This window comes from Sus scrofa, chromosome 6 (genome assembly GCF_000003025.6).
Source record: "Sus scrofa isolate TJ Tabasco breed Duroc chromosome 6, Sscrofa11.1, whole genome shotgun sequence".
Classification (NCBI taxonomy): Eukaryota; Metazoa; Chordata; class Mammalia; order Artiodactyla; family Suidae; genus Sus; species Sus scrofa.
Genome location: NC_010448.4, coordinates 107,227,354 through 107,243,764, shown reverse-complemented (window position 1 = coordinate 107,243,764; position 16,411 = coordinate 107,227,354). Strand labels below are relative to the sequence as shown.

Below are 16,411 nucleotides of genomic sequence, written 5' to 3'. Positions count from 1 at the left end.
TTTGTTTTATTTTTTTGGTCTTTTTTTTTTTTTTTTTTGCTATTTCTTGGGCCGCTCCCTCGGCATATGGAGGTTCCCAGGCCAGGGGTCGAATTGGAGCTGTAGCCACCAGCCTACGCCAGAGCCACAGCAACGCGGGATCTGAGCCGCGTCTGCAACCTACACCACAGCTCACAGCAACGCCGGATCGTTAACCCACTGAGCAAGGGCAGGGATCGAACCCGCAACTTCATGGTTCCTAGTCGGATTCGTTAACCACTGCGCCACGACGGGAACTCCTGTTTTTTTTTTTTTTTTTGTCTTTTTGCCTTTTCTAGGGCCACTCCTGTGGCATATGGAGGTTCCCAGGCTAGGGGTCTAATCAGAGCTGTAGCTGCTGGCCTACACCAGAGCCACAGCAACACAGGCTCTGAGCCATGTCTGCGACCTACACCACAGCTCACGGCAACACCGGATCCTTAACCCACTGAGCAAGGCCAGGGATCGAACCTGCAACCTCATGGTTCCTAGTTGGATTCCTTAACCACTGATCCATGACAGGAACTCTTATAATTGAAAGGTTTTTTTTTGTTTTGTTTTTTTTTTTTTGTCTTTTTGTTGTTGTTGTTGCTATTTCTTGGGCCGCTCCCGCGGCATATGGAGGTTCCCAGGCTAGGGGTCGAATTGGAGCTGTAGCCACTGGCCTACGCCAGAGCCACAGCAACGCGGGATCCGAGCCGCGTCTGCAACCTACACCACAGCTCACGGCAACGCCGGATCGTTAACCCACTGAGAAAGAGCAGGGACCGAACCCGCAACCTCATGGTTCCTAGTCGGATTCGTTAACCACTGCGCCACGACGGGAACTCCTGAAAGTTTTTAATAAGGTAAGTTAATGATTAATACATGAGAATTTCAGCAATCAATATGTTTTTAATACTAAAGAGAGACTGTTTTCTCAAAGCTTATCAACATACAGTGAGAAACTACAGTTCAGAGGATATTTTGTGCATAGCTACTAAGAATATTTTCCTTTCAAGTTCAAGGACTTTTTTTTTCTTTTTAGGGCCTTACCTGCAGCATATGGAGGTTCCCAGGCTAGGGGTCAAATCGGAGCTGCAGCTGCCAGCCTATACCACAGTCACAGCAACGCCGGATCCTTAACCCACGGGCAAGGCCAGGGATTGAATCCAGGTCCTCTTGGATACTAGTCAGTTCATTATCACTGAGCCACAACAGGAACTCCAAGTTCAAGAACTTTTAATTCACTCTGTTTTGATGATGATCACAGCCTCACATAAAATGAATTAAATGAGTATACCCCAAAAAAGAAGGCCCTGCGGTTGAGGAAAAGGACTCTGAGGAATGGGAAAGAAGCCTGAAGGAGGGTGAGGGTAATTTTTCTGACAAGTGTGGTCCCAGAGAGGGTGGAGAGCAGATGGGTATCAGCGGGAACATCAGTGTCACACAGACGCTCTCCATCACCCAGGCCTGCTCAGCCCTCTCCCTCCACACTCGTCTTTGGTACCCATTTCAGACAGGATGCTGACTTTCCTTCACAGGTTAGCCAAGTGCTTACCAAGTGCGGGAAGCTGACCAGATGACCTTCCAGTCCTTTCGACCTCGTAAAGCTGCGGGACAGAGCAGCGGTGGTTGGAGCTCACCCGACAGTCTTGTCCGTATCTCCAAAGGCTGGGAGCCAGGCCCAGGGATGGGAGTGCACACGCCTGTGCCAGCTGCGGGGAAGATACTGCACATTTCACTTTACAGAAGAGGAAACTGAGGCCCATTAGTAGAAAAGCAAGGTTTCCAATGTACTTCCTGGCGCCAGCATCCACACCCAGTTGCCTGCACTGAAGGAGAGAACCCAGCTCAGGCCTCTTACAGCTTCTCAGAAGCATCTCAGAACTCTTGGGGGAGCGGCCCCCATGCCTGATGTGATGCTCTCTTGCACTTCTCCACTGCTGCCCTCCCCACTTCTCTGGGAGACTCTCCAGCACCCTGGGCCCTCCTCTCTCCATTTCAGGAGGAAGCGAGACCCTGCAGACCCAGGCAGATGTACAAAGGAGCAGATCAGGGTCAGGACTTACCACCTCCACGGGCACCACACCTGGGGCATCATCCAGCCCAGGGCTCAGTCACCCGAGGCCTTCTTCCCCACGTGAAGACATCACAGGGCCTGCGTCAGACCTTCCTACCACCATGAAATGACATCTGGCTGGGGGCAGAACTCCAAGATTCTGGAAGCTCCACTGATCCAGAGCCAATGCCTGGTGTCCTTGGAAGAAGCCTCTAGAATTCTCTGACTCTTCAGATCTATTCAGGCCACACAAAGGGAAGGTGGGCTCTGGAGGTGGGGGCCACAAAGGAAGAGCGAGCCCACCTGGGTGACCTTGGGGAGATCCCATTCCCAGGGAGCGCCTGCTCTACTGCACACAATGACCTCCCTCGGAGGGCCCTGCAAGAAGGTGCAAAAGAGCAAGACCTCAATCCTTGAAAATGGAAAGAACGTGAAAAGCCTGGCTTGGAAAGCCAGAGAAGCCAGCCCTGCCGAGGATGAGAAGATTGTTTGTACAGGGACCGGCCCCAGCAGCACCATCTGTTGGTGAGCTCACTACGTTAAGGACATTTCACATGGAATCAGTCAGGTGCTGTTTAAAAAAACAAAGAAAGAAAGAAAAAAGCTGTTCAAGGACACTTCCTACGCAGGGTTGGTCACATGAGGCAGCCGCAGGGGACCAATAGGGGCAGGAGCCCCAGGCCCTCCCTGGGCTGCGCAGGCTGGTTACACATGGGCCCTGCAGCCAGGACTCTGCTTGGGCAGGAACTGGGCTGTTCTAGTCAAGGGAAGGCTCTGGAAACTTTGGGCTCAATGATGCTCAATTATCTTTTCCCCCAAATTCCGTATTCTTCTCCATCCCTATTTTAAAATATACATATGCACAAAATACACACGCCTGCGTAGTATGTGTCTGAATATATACTTGTTTGGGGCTCATGGGGCTGGGCCAGGCTGGCTGGATGCTACAAAGGGCTCTGCCTGCAGCAGGGTCTAGGGAAGGACTCTCGGGAAAAAGCATGCCGGGAAACTGTCCTAAGAGATCCCCTCAGACACACTGTATTTCCACTAACGAGCGAAATAGAGTCAAGCAAATGATTAACAATGACCATACTGTGGGCCAAAACATTCCACAAAAGGAATGTTTTTTGAGATCTTTTGCCCCTATCAGGAAGTGTTTTGGCTACACAGCATATTTCCTCTCAATTTTATCCAAAGAAGAAATAAGCATTGAAATGGAAGAAGCTTAGGAGTTCCCTTTGTGGCTCAGCAGAAACGAATCCGACTAGTGTCCGTGAGGACTCGAGTTCAATCCCTGGCCTCCATCAGTGGGTTAAGGATCCGGCATTGCCGTGAGCTGTGGTGTAGGTCACAGACACGGCTCGCATCCCACTTTGCTGTGGCTGTGCCGGAGGCCGGCAGCTATAGCTGATTTGACCCTTAGCCTGAGAACTTCAATATGCCGTGGGTGCAGCCCTAAAAAGCAGGGGGGAAAAAAAGAAGAAATGGGAGAAGCTTAATTTTGCTAATATCCAGAAGTGATGATGATGATGATGATGATAATTTATATTTGTATTAGAATAGCGTTCAATGCTAATAGAACTTTAGGGCTCAGGGCTTTTTTTTTTTTTTTTTTTTTTTTTTTTTTTTTTTTTTACTGCCACACCCATGGCATGTGGAGGTTCCCAGACCAGGGGTCAAATCAAAGCTGTAGCTTCCAGCCTACACCACAGCCAGAGCCACACAGGATCCGAGCCGCATCTGCGACCTATACCACAACTCATGGCAACACTGGATCCTTAACCCAATGAGCAAGACCAGGGATGGAACCCGAATCCTCATGGATACTAGTTGGGTTCTTAACCCCCTGAGCCATGACAGGAACTCCTACTCAGAGCATCTTCATGATCTCCTCCTGCTCCATGACCTCCAAAGTGAATCATCAGACAACACTAGAGTGGAGTTCCCTGGTGGCCTAGTAGTTAAGGACATGGCATCATCACTGCTGTAGTGCAGGTTTGATCTCTAACCCTGGAACATCAGCATGCCATGGGTGTGGCAAAAAAGAAAAAAAAAAAGGAGAAGAAAAAAGAAAATACCAGAGTAATTTCCCCTATGTTCAGCTCTTGATGGCTCCCCATTGCCTACAGAAAAAAGACCAAGCTCTTTGGCGTGGCACAGAGTACTGTCCTAGCCTGTTCCACCTCCTCATTCTACTGCAGCTGCAATCGGCTCTGTTCCTTCCTCCTTGATCTTGAACACACTGTTCCCTATTCCTAGAATTACCTTTTCCCCTTTATCTGTCCCCTGAATTCTCATCCTTCAGGATTCTGTTCAAATAGGGTCTGTTTTCTCATAATTTCTCATTCCCAAAAATGTCATTCTCCTCTCTGTGTCCCCACTTGATAACTTAGTATATGCGCCTCACAATGCGTTTATTGATTCATTTGCCTATCTCTGCCACTACTGTGTGATTTTACCAAACAAGAACGTGGTGTCTGTCACTAATGGATACCTCTAGAACCTAGCACAGGATATCACAAGTATTATCTAAGCTTCACAGTGCTGCAAAATGGGGGTGGGGGGAGGCCACCTCTCATGATTTTCATGAGATTAAAATCACATGAGTAAGAGGTCAAAAGAATGTAGACCTATCGATTGAAAGTATCAATAGACCTATCCATTAAAAGTATCAATATTGTAAGTTTATTAAATGAATGCTTGAATCTCACTTTAACAAATTTACTCACATGGTCACGCAGAAAGTTCACGGTTACATCTGTGCAAAGCAGACGGGGTTAGAGCAGGCAGTTTGGAGGCTGAGCCTTGGAAGAAGCGCTGGAATGCTTGCTCACTGCCCCCCACCCCCCACCCCCGTTAGGGCTGAGCTGTGCCCTGCAAGGTAGGCAGGAGTGTTAGTCAAACCCACCCTACAAGGGAAGCAGTTCCAGGAGAGCCAGTCCCTAACATTCCTGGAGTTCTATCAATAGCACTGAGAACTTCCTGGGAGCCAAGGACAGTGGTGGACACAAAAATAAGTCAACATTTTCCTGGCTCTCCAAGAGCCTACAATCTCATTCAGGCAGCAAAGACATACAGGAGGGTCAACAACACAAGCTAGAATTTGGTGACTGTTGTCAGACAGGTACATGCAAAGCCCCTTTGTGGCATAAGGGAGGGACAGAATTTTAGCCCAGGGGATGGGAGGTGGGGGCTCTAGTGTATTCTGTGCTTATCCTGGGCCCTGGGGGGTCACATGGGTTTCATTTAGTTGTCACATTATGGTGAGGTAAAGGGTCTTAGCCCAACTTAAAGATGAGCTTGGAGAGGCTAAATAACTTGCCGAAGCCACAATGACGACACATGCAAAGCTTCAAGTTGTGATACTAACCTCTGTAGTTCACCAGCCTGATCCCCAAGCAGGGTGAGACAGCCTCCTGAAGATAGGGGGACCATGGGAGGGACGATTGAGTGCCCCAGGTAGAAAGACCATGTGGACAAAGAGCCAGAGGGCAAAATTTACCAAGGGAGTAGCCTCTGTGTGTGTGTGTGTGCGCACGTGTGTGCACATGAGAGAGAGAGAGAGAGATGGGGGAGTAGGAGGAGTGAGTCATAACTAGACAAAAGACTGGTATACTAGTAGACTGGGACCAGATCAGATCATGGGTGCTTTGAGTTCCAGAACTAAGGTAATTTAAAAAATAATGATATATATATTTTTACATATTTTTAAATTTATTTTTAAAAGATTTTCATTTTTATTATAGTTGACTTACAATGTTCTATTAACTTCTGCTCTACAGCAAAGTGACCCAGTCATATATATATATATATATATATATATATATATATATACACACACACACACACACACACACACATATATACAAGCATATACACACACACCATGTATACATTCTTTTTCTCATATTATCACAAGTGACTAGGTATAATTCCCAGTGCTATACAGCAGGATCTCATTGCTTATCCACTCCAAATGCAACAGTTTGCATCTACTAACCCCAAACTCCCAGTTCATTCCACACCCTCCCCCTTGGCAACCACAAGTCTGTTCTCCATGTCCATGAGTTTGTTTCTTTTCTGTAGATAGGTTCATCTGTGACATACACTGATTCCAGATATAAGTGATATCATATGATATATGTCTTTCTCTTTCTGACATACTTCACATAGCTTGAGAGTGCTGCAAATGACATTATTTTTCTTTTTTATGGCTGAGTAGTATTCCATTGTGTAAATATACCACATCTTAATTCATTCATCTGTCAATGGACATTTAGATTGTTTCCATGTCTTGACTATGTGAATAGTGCAGCTATGAACATAAGGATGCATGTATCTTTTTCTTTTTCTTTTTCTATCTTTTTTTTGGTCATTTTTAGGGCTGCACCCATGACATATGCAGGTTCCCAGGCTAGGGCTTGAATCCAAGCAGTAGCTGCCGGCCAGCTACTACCACAGCAACATGGGATCTGAGTCACGTCTGCGACTTACACCATAGCTGACAGCAACGCCAGATCCTTAACCCACTGAGCAAGGCCAGGGATTGAACCCACTCCCTCACGGATACTAGTTGGGTTTGTTAACCACTGAGCCACGTTGGGAACTCCTGCATGTATTTTCTTCAATGAAATTTTTGTCCGGATATATGCCCAGGAGTGGGATTGCTGGGTCATATGATAGTTCTATATTTAGTTTTCTGAGGTACCTCCATAATATACATATAAAACATATAATTATATATAATTTATTTATATTATTATAGTTTATAATTATATACTATATAATAAAATTATAAAATACATATAATTTATATATATACATATATAGGCTGCACTTGTGGCATGCAAGAGTTCCTCAGCCAGGGATCCAACCTGGGTAACAGAAGCAACTTGAGCCACAAAAATGACAACACCAGATCCTTGACCTGCTGAGCTACCAGGGAACTCTAGTGATGATGTTTAAAGTAATAATAACAATACTTTGTGATTATCATGGTTCCTTTCTTACAATCAACTTAAAGGTCTTTCCAATCCATAATGTCAAATTCCTGCTGCCATTTACCCCTGTCTTAGGGATTGGGAAGAAGAGACGGCAAGCGTGTTAGTAACTTGTGCAAAGTCAGGACACGTGTGACACCTGGAACACTGAGTCCCTGGCAGCCTAGACAACCACATACAAACCTTAGTAATGGATCAACCCTGAGCCTTATTTTTCTCACCTGTACAAGGGAAACAATGACCACTGTGAGGTTGTCTTGAAAACTTTTCAAACTTTATAAGACAGCGTAGGGTAGGATGGACAGAAGTGAGATAAGCAAATATTTCCTGTAATCCTGGAAATGTCATTAGGGTCCCTGGCAATAGGGGTCTAATGTTCAGAGAGATTTATCTGGAAGAGGGAAATTTGCAACTCATCGGGGCCGTGCTGGTGGGCACTGTGAGAGGAAATCATTGCCTTTGCATCTCTGAACCATTGACAATGTCTTTTGTTGCTGAATGTGCTACTTTGCTCCTGCTAGTAAAATCTTGTCAAACAGGAAACAGGTTTTTAAGGCAATGGGGTCCCCGTGAGTTCAAACTTCTGCTTTCAAATGTTCTTCCAAGATGCACAATTGGCACGACTCACAGGAAATATTTAATTGGAATCGGAAGGCGCTGGCTCCACGGGCCTTGTTTTATATTGTCTGCAGGCTTCTGCTGAAATGGCTTTGGTGTGTAAGCAACAGTCAGTCATTTTTATACTTGCCGATGGGGAGTGAAACCAAAACAGACTTCGAGGGTGCTTGGGAGACACAAGTGCAATCTCCACGGGGTTAGGAAAAGAGAGGAGGAGGAGAACTGTCATAGGAGAATTACGCTCAGAGCGGAGAAGGGCCGAGACTGAGCTGGGACTGACATATTTATGAGCTCAGTATCAGTTGCTTGGGCTGATAAGCGTTGGTCACTCAAGGAAGGAAAAGTCACCTTTGTGTGTATAAAATATGCAAGATTCATAGCCTGAAAGGACTGAACAGGAAAGCATTAGGTAAATAGAGGACTTCCTTTCAAATATAATGTGAAAATTAAATTACTTCAAGGAGGAAGAGGGGCGGTGTTTCTTTCTGAGTCAAATGTTGAGAAAACTAACTACTCCTAAATTTGAAATCAAGGTTAACTGGCTTTCAGCCTTTTGTGACCCATTTCTAGGAACATCGGGAAAAGCAATTCCCCCTGCAAAGCCCTCCAGCCTCCTTTTGGTGTGTCCCCTGCCTGCGGACGGGTTTTAAGGAGGCTCGGCTCTCAGATCTGCTTCTAACTGGCTGGATGAGATTGGGCAGTTTACCTGGTTCTCCAAGACTCCCTTTCTTTACGTGCAAAATGTGGATAATAAGGGTACCTGTGCCCTCAGATGGTGTGAGGGTTAGATGAGAAAATGCCCTTTAGTTGCCCCCAGCATTTAGCAAGTGTTCTGTAAAAGTGAGCTATGATTATCCTTATACCCCAGACCACTGGTTTTCCCCAGAGTTTTCTACTCTTGGGACATGAGAGTTTGGCAATTATCCCCACGAAGTTCAGGAAATTCTCCCCAGGCCCTCAAAGAAATAGATTGCTTTTAAAGATCTGCCTTAGGAGTTCCCTCATGGTGAAGTAGGTTATGGATCCAACGTGGGTTTTGATCGCTGGCCCAGAAACTTGCATGTGCTATGGGTGAGACAAAAAACAAAACAAAACGAAATGAAATGAAACGAAACAAAATAAAATAAAATAAAATAAAATCTATGTCGGAGTCTACAACACTCTGGTAGTTGAGGTGGGGGTGGGGACAGAAGAGGTTTTCCCGGAAATTCTAGCCTGATTAATTTCCCAATCCCCAAACTACCTTGATCCATGGAAATGACCTCCATGCCTTGGCCTTTAGAGCATTGAATGGCTTCTGGATTAGACTTCCCAACATAGATAAAGGTCCTTCTACCCCATTCCTGCCACCCGTAAACCTTCCCCATTCCTTGTTCCCTACTTCCTCTGAGAACCAACACGATTCTGGCCTGATAAGCCTATCTCCGTTCACAGGCGGGCTTTGCATATCTCAGAACCTACCCTCACCCTCAGAATATTCTCCGGGAGCCACTAACTGCCCTGGCCCATTCAGGCACCATTGTAGGTTCCTGCATGATGAGGGTTTGTGACAAATGTTCTTCCTTCAAGGCTGGGCTAGACAAGATACTTTCTAGAAGAGACAGGAAAAGATCTTATCTTTGTAGACTTTTCTATCACATAGGAGAACCTCCAGTCAATCTGCATCCACCATATACTCTTAGAAGCCCCCTCTCAGTGTCTCTTGTTTGGCAATAAACTCACTTCGTGGAGTAAAAGTTATTCACAGGAGCCCATTTTATAAATCACCTATTTCCTCATCTCTCTGTGGTGTCTTCCACAGAAAATGCATCTCCATTTTGATTTTAAGTCACTGTGTTTTAACTCCTCACAGGGTCTCACCGGAAACAGCCTAACACTTATCTTTATCTCACATCCCACAACCCATCAGCAAGTTCTCATCCACCTCCATTTATGCTGAGAACTGGTCCGCTAGCCATCCCCGCTTTTGTTCCTGCCCTGGGACAAGCCACCATCGTCCATGCCGAGTTTACTGCCAGCATGTCCTAGCCAGGCTCCCTGGCTCCACCCTGTCCCTCCTGAGTCCACCTCACACAGCAGCCAGAGGAATCCTTTTAAAAATTTAAGTCAGGGGTTCCCATTGTGGCTCAACCGAAAGGAGCCTGACCAGTATCCATGAGGATGTGGGTTCCATTTCTGGCCTCACTCAGTGGGTTAAGGATCTGGCATTGCTGTGAGCTGTGGTATAGGTCGCAGATGTGGCTCAGATCTGGTGTTGCTGTGGTGTAGGCCGGCAGTTGCACCTCCGATTCCACCCCTAGCCTGGGAACTTCCTTATGCTGTAGTTGCACTCCTAAAAAAAAAAAAAAAAAAAAAAAAAAAACCTTAATTGATTAATTAATAAGTCAGAGCAGGTCACTTTTCTGCTCAAAACCCTCTATAGAGTCCACATCACATTCTGTGTAAATAGTGATGTTCCCATACGGTCAGCACCCCTCATCTGCCCTTCACTTTCAGTGGTTTCAGTTACCCAAGGTCATTGTGGTCTGAACATACTAACTATTAAATTCATAAGACATAAACAATTCATAAGTTTTCAATTGCCCACTATTCTGACCGTGTGATGGGCGAAATCCCACTCTGTCCCACCTATTCGTCTCTGAGTTATCGGATGACTGTCACACTACCACAGTGCTTGTATTCAGGTGACTGATTTTACTTAATAATGGCGTCCAAGCACAAAAGTAGGGATACTGGCAATTCGGATGCTCTCTTACTGTGCCTAAGTTATAAATTGAACTGTATCAAAGCTGTATGTACACAGGAAAAAAGTGGCATATATAGAGTTCGACACTCTCCACTGTTAGAGGTGTCCACAGGGGCGAGGGGGGCGGGGAGTGTCTTGGAACGTATCCTCCAAGGATGATGATGAACGAGTGTAGGACCTACAAAGCCGTACGCCGCCCAGCCTCCACGGGCCTTTCTCATCTCATCTACTGCCTGCCTCTCGCTCAGCTACTTCTGCCCCCACCCTAGTCTTCTTTTGGCTCCTGAAACATGCCAAGCACAGCCATACTTTAGGGCCTTTGCAACACATGTCCTCACCTCCTCAAGCTCTTTCTTCAAATCTCACCACCTTAACCAAGATTTCCCTGACTCTTCTATCTAAAATTGCCCCCCCCCAAAAACTGTAATTGTAATGTATACATGTAAGGATAACCTGACCCCCTTGCTGTACAGTGGGAAAAAAAAAAATTGCCCCCCCCTTGAGAGGTCCCATCGTGGCACAGCAGGAACAAATCTGACTAGGAACCGTGAGGCGGTGGGTTCGATCCCTGGCCTCGCTCAGTGGGTTAAGGATCTGGCATTGCCTTGAGCTGTGGTGTAGGTCATAGACACGGCTCGGATCTGGTGTTGCTGTGTTGGCTGGCAGCTGTAGCTCCAATTCGACCCCTAGCCTGGGAACCTCTATATGCCGTGGGTACAGCCCTAAAAAGCAAAAATAAAAATAAAATAGCACCCCCTTGGAGTTCACATTACTGCTCAGCAGTAATGAACCCAACTAGTATGCATGAGGACGCAGGTTCAAGCCCTGGCCTGGCTTAGTGGGTTAAGGACCCAGTGTGGCTGTGGCACAGACCAGTAGCTGCAGCTAGCTTGGGAACTTTCATATGCTGCGGGTGCAGCCCTAAAAGGAAAATAAATAATAATAAAATAAAATAAAATAAAATAAAACAGCACTCCCTGTGTTCATGCTTTCTATATTCATGTCCTGATTTATTTTTCCCCTCATCATATTTAGCACTTACCTAGTGTATAATCCATCATTTATTTTGTTGATTTGATAGCTCATCTCACTGGCCTCACTAGAATATAACCTCCAGAAGGGCAGGGGTTTTGTCTGCTTTTGTCCCCTATCTCCAGTGCCTAGAACATTGTCTGATACCTGAACAATGCTCTTATCATATTCGGGCTCAATAAGAGGCTTCATTCAACGCCTCAGTCCTATGGGACACGGACATAGTCATTCCAGTAAGAATAGGAGTTAGAGAGAACTGGTCTTAAACCCCATTGCCCACCATTTAATTGCTGTATGACCTTGAGCAAAAGACCTCACTTCAAAAACTTAGGTTCCCATCAGCAAAGAGGGAATCATAACAGGACTCATTTCACAGGACTGTGTGGCTAAATAATTTCTAGAGAGTGCTTTGTCTGGAACTTCAATAAGTAGTAGGTGTATTTATTGTTGCTGTCATTATTCTCAGGTGTCATGAACACCCAAAGTAAAACTCATCTGCCACAGGATGGAAGAAAAGAACAGAAAGAACACATTAAACTTTTAAAACTAACTACCACATGGGAGAATGGCCGTGACTCAGGAATGTGTTGAATTTTCTCACTCAAAATTGCCACATTTTCATTATTATAAAGTATACCACTAACAACTTCCTTAGAGAAGCAAAAAAGGGCATGGCAGGAAGTAGAAAAATATTTTGCAACCACAGCAGATCACAGAAGAGACTCCCCACATTAATCAAGTGTTTTCTTCTTCCAGTGGGGTAATCTCGAGTACATGACACAAGATAAACAGAGAGCCATGCTCCATTAAATTTATGAAAGGGCGTTGTTTATTTTTATCACATTTATTAGACTTGAAAGATATCCTTTAGTTCTCAAATCCACATCGGCTGCCATGTTTATTTCTGGATTGCTGAGTGCTTTCACAAATAAGAAAAGGCTGGTTTTTCACCTCCTGCAGACTAGTTGCATGCCAGAGCGCAGAGGGTTAAAGATGGTTCTGGTGGTGGCGCACTGCATTGATGTGTTGTTGGGGTTTGTTTCCTTTTTGTTTTGTTTTATTTTCTTTTCTTTTTTTGGCCGCCCCAGGCATATGGACATTCCCAGGCCAGAGATCAAATCTGAATCGAAGTCGTAATCTACACCACAGCTGGGGCAACGCAGGATCCTTTAACCCACTGTGCGGGGCAGGGGATCAAACCTGTGTCTCTGCTGCAGAGACACTGCCCATCCCTCTGTGCCACAGCAGGAACTCTTGTTTTGGGGTTTTAAAACAGCTTTTTTTATCTGGTGATTTAAGGCACCCTGGAATTCTGTGCAATTCAAAAAATAGGTTCTAGGATTTCCCATTGTGGCACGGTGGTTAACGAATCTGACTCAGAACTGTGAGGTTGCGGGTTCAATCCCTGACCTTGCTCAGTGGGTTAAGGATCTGGCATTGCCATGAGCTGTGGTGTAGGTCACAGACATGGCTCGGATACGGAGTTGCTGTGGCTATGGTGTAGGCTGGCGGCTACGGCTCCAATTAGACCCCTAGCCTGGGAACCTCTACAAGCAGCAGGTGCAGCCCTAGAAAAGACAAAAAAAAAAAAAAAAGTTCTATCTGCTTGGAGAAACAATCAGGTCTGATTAGGCTGTTGGCCCTTGCTCAGGTTTCTAATGTGGGGTGACCACACCATCCATATTTCAGAGCAGCTTGGTCCTCTGCTGCTTCCTGTGCCAGGAGGGGCTGAGAAATGACTCTAAGAGCCCTTCTCCAGCTGCACCCTGCCCTCTCCCCTTCCCTCTTGGTCCTGCTGGCCTCTCTCCTGGAGAAGTCCAAGGAGCACAGAGGTCACAGCTAGGACAAGGCAAGGCGACTGTGCACCTGTTCCTCCCCAGCTCTGCAACCCTGTCTGCAGTGCTCCTACGCTCTCCTGCATTCCCTTGTATTGGGTCCCTCTGCTCTACCTCTGCACTGATAGGGGGATCAGAAAGTTGCTGGCAGTATAGATTTCTCAATCTTTTATCGTTTACTGTCCTCTTAACATCGAAAATATCATAATTATTCTTAACTCCAAATAAACCTAGATTTCAGGTATTTTATCTTTTTTTTAACTTTTTTTTTTTTTTCCTTTTTAGGGCCACACCTGCAGCATATGTAGGGTCCCAGGCTAGAGGTCTAACCAGAACTACAGCTGCTGGCCTACTCCACAGCCACAGCAACGCAGGATCTGAGACTTGTCTGCGACCTATACCACAACCCACTGAGCGAGGCCAGGGATTGAACCCTAATCCTCATGAATACTAGTCAGGTTCATAAACCACTAAGGAATGGGAACTCCTACCTTTTTTTTTTTTTTTAAAGACAAATTGGTGGGAGTTTTGGTAAGAAAGGCTCAAGAATAAATGCCCTAGGAAGGCTCAAAATACTCTCCAAATTCTAATATGCACAGCATGTCTAAAGTACTGGAGATGTCTGTCTTGTTCCAAGAACATCTGCTGTTAGATGCTCATTTCTTTGAGCTCTGCTCCCATCTCACTACCATTTACCATTTCCAGTACATTTTCTTCCCAAAAGACTTAGTCCAGGACCAGGCCAGTATCCCCCTTCCCTCCCCATGCCTCTCCTCCCAACCCATCCCTGCTAGTATTATCAAAACTCCCCAGCCTACTGCTCATCCTAAAATCAAAGTTTCTGGCCATTCACACCCCAGTGAAGACTGGCACAGATACTGTGATCAGGTCCCCCAGGAAAGCCACCGCCCCCAACGCAGTAACAGGATGTCCTCTCCAGCGGAGTGAGGATCAGCTTTCTGGTCTGAAACCTGATTGCCACCACTCCTTTGGAGTTAGGACCACGCTAAGTTGATGACCAGACTCTGGAAAAGATGGTCTCAGCCACTTCCCTGTCTAAGATAAGGTAAGGGCTTTGCATTTCATCTGAAAGAAAGGATCATCCTGGGGATAGAGGACACCGAGAAATAGACATTCCTCACTCAAGGCTGGGAAGGCTCTCGTCCTCAGTGAGGGACACAACTTTGGGGTTTTTTTGGCCGCTCTGGCAGTATATGGAGGTTCCCAGCCAGGGATTGAACCCAAACCTCAGCCGTGAAGTGAGCTGCTGCAGAGACCATGCTGGACCTTTATCAAGCTGTGCGAACTCTTAAGACACCTTTTTTTTTTTTTTTTTTTTTTTTTTTTGTCTTTTTGCCTTTTCTAGGGCCTATCCAGTGGCATATGGAGGTTTCCAGGTTAGGGGTTTAATTGGAGCTGTAGCCACCAGCCTATGCCACAGCCATAGCAATGCAGGATCTGAGCCACATCTGCAACCTACACCACAGCTCACGGCAACGCCAGATCCTTAACCCACTGAGCAAGGCCAGGGATCGAACCCCCAACCTCATAGTTCCTAGTCGGATTCATTAACCACTGAGCCATGACGAGAACTCCCTAAGACAACTTTTAAGGCTGAGAAAAGGATACTTGAAATTTCCTGACTGTGCTGAGCACACAGTGACCTGGGGAACTGAGACAGGCGGGGTTTCTAATCTCCCCTGTTGTTCTCAAACACTCCTGGAGCCTGCACCATCTGGCCACAGCGCCATGGGCTACCAAGCACCTAGGACTCCATCAGCCAGTGTGTAATTCCAGCTCCAGAAAGTCACTCAATCAGTAGAGCCTCGTGCCTCAGTGTCGTCTGTTGCAGAACGGAGACACTGGGCTCGTGAGCTTGGCTATCCTTCCCCCTTCACAGTTTTGTGATTCTGTTGCAAGCAGTGACTCCCTGCGTTATGCTTTCTGTCCTAGAGTAAGGTCATCAGAGTGGTAACCAGTAGCCCTGGAATCTAAAATGTCATCTCCAGAAACTCGTGTCCACCGTGCTCAGGATACCTGCCACCCACCCCTAGTCAGCTCTGCAGGGCCCACCAGGAAGTCCTTGGGCAGGGACCCCCACCCGAAAGGGGAGGCCTGTGAGATCACCACGGTGTCTGCCCTGATTGATGGATCAGAGTCCCCGGGACGGGTCCTGCCTTGTCTCACAGAACATTTAATCACACTCTTTTTTAAAAAAAATTTTTTAAATTGTATTTATTTATTTATTTTTGTCTTTTGTCTTTTTAGGGCCACACCCACGGCATATGGAGGTTCCCAGGCTAGGGGTCGAAGCAAGCTGTAGCTGCCAGCAGATACCACAGCCATTCTTTTTTTTAAACTACCAAGTTCTCTCCCCCGAAACTAAAGGTGAGGAGTAGCTGTGGGTCAGAGGCACAAGAACAAAGGACACCCTCCCCCAGGGAGGAAATACAGAAAGGATTATCCTTTTTCAAAGGTACAATAATGAAATACTTTCCTTCCCCTGGACAGGCAATTTTATCAGGGTTCACTGCAGGGGAAACAAGATGCTATTGTCTCGATTTAATTGGCATAATCTCTCCCCCTCCTCCTAATGATCCTTCAGATGGCTGCTAAGTGCTTTCTGCTTGAAGATGAAAACCCCTTTCAACTTGGCACCTTGCGTCCTGCCCAGGCCCCTCCCCGGGCTCCAGAGGGGACAGTCCCTGCCTTTGCCCAGCGCCTTTCTCCTTGGCCCAGCTGGCCGGTGCCGGGTCCCCAGATCTCAAACACTCTCCCTGGCCCTGTTGTCTTGACCCCTCACTTCCACACAGCATGGACATTAAACTAGTCAGCAAGGGAGCTGTGCCACAGTCCCCACAAGAGTCACAGAATTCCTGAACCAGAGTCCTTTCCTGAGACTTTCACAGCTGCAGTGAGGGGAGTTCAGGGGTGTGGACACACAGAGAATTCTGTCATGAAGCCCTGACATTTTTGTCCTGTGTAGTGGAAGATGGGAAATGCTGAGTAACCCGCAAAGGGTCCTGCTTACATGGGCCACATTGACTCACCTCTGTGGCCCCTCCGAGGTGCCCTGGTCAGACGCCTCAGCCAACAAAGCCACACGGGGCAGGGCTGGGCA

General features: G+C 46.5%; 1 long non-coding RNA gene across 2 annotated transcripts in view; it reads right to left on the bottom strand.

The window, feature by feature from the left end:
- Positions 1,174-16,411, bottom strand: part of LOC102162217 — a 62,809-nt gene continuing 47,571 nt past the window's right edge. The window contains exon 4 of one of the 2 annotated variants that reach the window (XR_298643.3): positions 1,174-1,715. This is a non-coding gene — a long non-coding RNA (uncharacterized LOC102162217). Of the gene's footprint in view, positions 1,716-6,872; positions 8,743-16,411 lie in introns of those variants that run through there. The other variant, XR_002345060.1, reaches the window with a different exon arrangement.